Here is a 4,938-nt window from a genome sequence, read left to right on the forward strand (position 1 = left end):
CTCTGACCAAGTGGTCCGTCTGAGACACGAGGCTGGACACTTACCTTCCCGCAAACCGAAAACAGAAGAGTTTGTTTGAAGAGCTTATTTTTAAATTTACCCTCAGCCACATCAAATGGGTTGTTTTAAACAGTTCTGTATAAACAGCAAAAGCTGTACAGGTTTTTCAAAAGTAGCTTTATCGAGATGCAGTTCCCACGCCTTACAGTTTGCGCATTTAACGGGTGAAGTTCAGCGGTTCTTAGTCTCTGCGCAGAGTTGGGTGACCATCGCCACGATACCTTTCAGACATTCTTCTCGGCCCGTGAGGAAAGCCCACCGCCACTGGAACCCCCCCCCCCGCCCCCGCCCCCACAGGACCCTAGTCTGCTTTCTGTCTCTGTGGACCGGCCTGGCCTGGGTGCTTCGCGGACGGAATCGCACAGCATCTGGCCCCTTCGCTGACCTCCTTCGCCCCGAGCGTGGTTTCCGCGTCCACCCGCACTGGAGCGTGCAGCCCCCACCCGGTCAGTGTCCCGTTTGGACGTGTTGCCTGTATTTGCTCGTCAGTTGATGGCCATTTGGGCTGTTTTCACTTTCAGATGACAGAGGTTTTAAACCACTCAAAACGCATTTCCTCCACCCGCCGTCCCGGGAGAAGGCACCCGAGCCTCACCTGGGTTCAAGGCTGAGCTCACGGCGCATGACGTCGGGCCGTCACGCCGGCTCCCCGAGACCTCGGCCTGCCGCCGCGATCGGGCACCGTGTCCAAGGAGGTGCACCCTGGGCTGAGTGCGGGCCCGGCCTTTCTTGACACACTTGTCGGCTTGGCTTTAACATCCACCCTGAAAAGCAGACCCGATGGCCAGTCGAGCTTCCACCGGGTCTGGTCTTTTTTTTTCTTTTTAAGCCCTTCTCAGCATTACCCCAAGTGCAACATTTCCCTGACCTCACAAACCGCACTTCACAGTCTGATCAGAGAGTGAGATGGAGAGTGTTGGCTTGGTTCCCGGTGACAGCTGCACCTGGACCATCTTCCCGCCAGGTGCGCGCAGGAAGACCACCAGCCCCGGGGAGGGCACGTCTCCGAGGGACCTGGTGACCTCGTCAGCCCCAGGGACACTGTGCGCGGCCTCGTTTCTCAGCTGAACTCCTGCCGTTGGGCCCGGGCGGGGAGAAGCGCAGACCTCCAAACCCTGGGCGAAGGGAGGGGAAGGTCGTGGCCGGGCGGCTTCCTGGAGGAAGGAAAACAGAAGCAGTTGTGTTCTCTGGAAGGCAGGGCTCCAGGCACAGCGACTCGTGCTTTCAAACTAGGAACGCATCCACGGCTAATATTTGGATGGGCCCTCAGGCATCTCTCTCACTGGGGCCTGGGCGCTAGCATCAGAGACCAAGGGCCCTGGCTGTGCCCCTGTAGGGAGGGCAGCTCAGCTCGGGGTGGGGAGGGCCAACCCGTGGGAGTGGTTCTGGAGGTAAAGCAGAGCACAGGGTATCTGCCATCCGTCCACTCCCAAGACCCCATGTCACCGGCCCTTCACTTCCGCTCACCCCCGTTTGCCCCCAGAACTGCTGACTCCTCCGGGCCTGGCCAAGGACAACACCGGCCGGTGGAAAGGAAGCACGTGCTGCCCCCGGAGCCTGGACCACGTGGCGTCTCCCTGGTGGAGAAGGTGGGGAATGAGCAGAACTCGCTTGGTCCAGTCGCCTCTTCCACGGTGCTTCCAAAGCCTCCCCCAGGGCGGAAGCTCGGGTGGGCAGCAGGGCCGTGCTGAGTCAGGCAGCTCCCTGTTCCCAGACTGCAGGGGGTCCGCCCAGGGAAGACCCCCGTGCACAGCCGGACCCCAGGAGCACACGGTGCAGGGGTGGGGTGCAGCCAGCACAGAAATGACCCAAGGGAGGGGAACTGGGTGCAGGGAAGTGGGGGGAGCACCGTGGGGGAACGTGGGGGTCTTTAAAGGACAAGAATCCCCCTGGGCTGCACAGGAGCGGGGAAGAGGACTGGGAGTGAGGGCGTCTCCAGGTGCTGGAGCAGGACAGGCCGGGGAACAGCAGCGAGGGGTGTAAGCGCGTGTGCGGTGATGTGTCTGTGGTCACGCTAGGGACCCGCCACCCACCTGCACAGTTCTGTGGACATCTGAACACTCCCCTTTGGACGCTCACCATACCTTACTAAGTTATTCTTAAGACTGTCAGTCTTCTCACTGATGGAGAAAGTCACGTCTATTTGATCAATGAGCAGAGTCTTTAACAAATTCAAGCCTTAAGAAGATTTGAATAAATGAAGAGACACACTCCACAGTCCTAAATGAAAAAAACTTAATCTTGCAAAAACAGAAACATTCCAAATTAAACTAAATGTTTCATGTAATCCCACTCAGAATCCCAATGGGATGCTCTTGTGAATCTAGATTTGAATTCCATCGAAGTCTTAAATGAAGAATCACATTTTGATCATATATTAAACCTGTAACAATAAACTAGATGGTGCTCATGTGGAAACAGCTGGATCAGCAGACCTGAGGGGGAAATTTACAAACAAAACCAGGTCATTCAGTTATTACAATGGATTACACTGGAAGCGGTGTCAGAACAACTCACTTGTCATTTGGAAAACAATCCCCCAGCGGCCTGGCCAGCGTGAAGCCCAGTGGTTCTCAGCGCACGCTGGGATGCGTCTGCAAGTCAGTCCCGGAGCTCCTTGCTGGTCTCCCTCGCTGGGGCCGTCAGCGAGTAGGAGGGAGGGAACCGCCCCATGGGTATCGGCCCACCGCCTGTCTGCCCGTAAACACGTGCAGGGTCCTGCGCGGGTCCAGGAGGACGTGCCATCTGCATGGGAGCGTGTTTCTGAGAGAGCACAGGGAGGGGGTACAGCGGACACAGGTCCGCTTCCAGCAGCTGAATTTACATTTGGGGAGGGGCTGGTCCTTCTCCCTGGGGAGAAAAAGAGTCAACCAAGGACCAGACGCAAGGGAAAAGCAACGGACAGTGGCTTCACCGTGGGCTTTGGGGGTAAGGTTTCAAAACGAAGGATTGCCAAGAACCGTACGCAGGACATCCCACAATACAGTCTACCCAAACCCTAAGATCACGTGGGTGCCTAGAAAGGAGGCAGGACAGGACAGGAAGAAATAGAAGCAGTGAGTATTCTGGGGCCGGTGGGGACAGTTACACCACAGTGAGTGTGTACTCGGTGCCCCTGCGCTGTTCGCTGAAGATGGTTAAAACGAGGGGGCGGGTAGAGCTGAGGGGTAGAGGGCAAGCCTAGCATGCACGAGGTCCCGGGTTCCACCCCAGTACCGGTGAAACAAATAAATAAACACAAACAAACCTAATTGCCCATCAAAAGATGGTTAAAACGGTGCGTTTTACCACATTGAAAAGGAGGAGGAGGAGAGAAAGCTGAAGGCCAGCCTCCCACTCTGCGCCCTGAGTGCCCAGGGGACCCGCGCAGTGAGTGGCTTTCTCCTTCCTCCCTGGGCCTGTGTCCTGTGACTGTCTGTGGGGAGGGGTCCTGGGGCAGAGCCCACACGCCTGAGCCGCAGCTGCCCTCTGTCCTCCTGTCGCCCCTGCACTCAGGCTGCCGTGTCTCGGGGACCCCGCCTGTCTCCCCATCATGTCTCCCTGGTGCCCTCCATATCCTCGTGTCCCCGCAGGTGCGCTACCAGACTCTGTTCCTACCTTGACGCTCTGAGTCCCTGAGCGCAGAGACCCTCTCTGGCTGCACAGGATGCGCTGATTCCCAAAGGAAGAGGGAGTCCAAACCACGAACCTCCTAGTTGCACCGTGGCTGCCTCCCAGCACAGGTGGGACTGGCCAGACCACCTGCCGCCACAGTGCCCAGGTGAGCACAGGTCACCTGCAGGCTTGGGGCGGGAGGGTGGCGGGGCTGCCTCTGAGTTTCGCGGCCACTGGGTGGTGCCCCCTGCAGACCTGTGCCCCGGGCCCGCAAGGCTCCGGGGCTGCACCCAGGACCACGCTCACTCAGTCAGTACAAATTATGATGCCAACATTTACATCCTGAACACGCAGTGCCCCTGTTTTCCTGGAGTTTAGAGATTTAGAAACATGCGTGTAATGAACTCAGTAAAGATTTTAAGTGGGCAGTGTAGAAAAATAATTTTCATAGTATTTCATGTCAACTTACTTTTCCTTACAAATCCTGGCACCAGCGCTCAGTCTAACGCTTACTGATAAAACATTGTCAGGTGACAGGGATCCGGTCTCATGGCTGTTTGTGAAAATGCTGTGATTCAGACTCAAGTGTCTGACTCCGAGGCAGTTTTCTTTTTCAGAGGAAGCGTTGCTGTTGGAACAAATCAATCACTAATGATCTGAGTTAACAAAGAAATCAATCACTAATGATCTGAGTTAACAAAGTTAACATAACGCAATGACGACTCTGCACGCAGTAGCCCCAGTGCTCGCTAAAATGTGATCTATGTTCAGGGTCGGGCAGAAACCACCGGCGTGTAAAAGGTCTTACCTTGTGTCAGCTTTCCTGTGGAAAGAGTTCAGTAAAATAAAGATACATTCTCTCAAACACAAATTTTATACAGGTTTAAGATGTCAACAATATGTAGTTGAGAAAGACTAATGCAAATTTTAATTTCTCAGAGTCATAAAAGCAACATAAGTGCAGGATAGAAATGTTTAAAAATAAAGATGCATAAAGAAAATGACACAATCCCACACGACCCTGCACCAGCAATGGCCACACCCTGGCACGTCTACAACTTAAATGCCTGCTGGTTGGCTGGTGGGAGCCAGAGCCTTCACACAGGTCTTCAAGGTCACCCAGACCAAGCCGTCCCTTTGCAGAGGAGGAAGCAGCACAGGGGCAAGGTGGCTGAGCCGGGCTGCAGCCTGGGCGGAGGCCAGCGTTCTCCCCACCTGTCCTCGCGGGAGCTCGGCCTCAGCCCCAGGCCCTGGGCGGCCGGACCTCTCAGGCCAAGCAGACCT

The 4,938-nt window shown here is 55.7% G+C and overlaps 1 long non-coding RNA gene across 1 annotated transcript; it reads right to left on the minus strand.

The window, feature by feature from the left end:
- Positions 1-366: 366 nt before the first annotated feature.
- Positions 367-3,870, minus strand: LOC116157139 (uncharacterized). Its single transcript, XR_004141044.2, has 3 exons — positions 1,528-3,870; positions 929-1,214; positions 367-824 (listed from the first exon to the last, which is right to left on the minus strand). It is a non-coding gene; the product is annotated as an uncharacterized LOC116157139 (long non-coding RNA).
- Positions 3,871-4,938: the final 1,068 nt, after the last annotated feature.

Source organism: Camelus dromedarius, chromosome 13 (assembly GCF_036321535.1).
Source record: "Camelus dromedarius isolate mCamDro1 chromosome 13, mCamDro1.pat, whole genome shotgun sequence".
NCBI classification, from domain to species: domain Eukaryota; kingdom Metazoa; phylum Chordata; class Mammalia; order Artiodactyla; family Camelidae; genus Camelus; species Camelus dromedarius.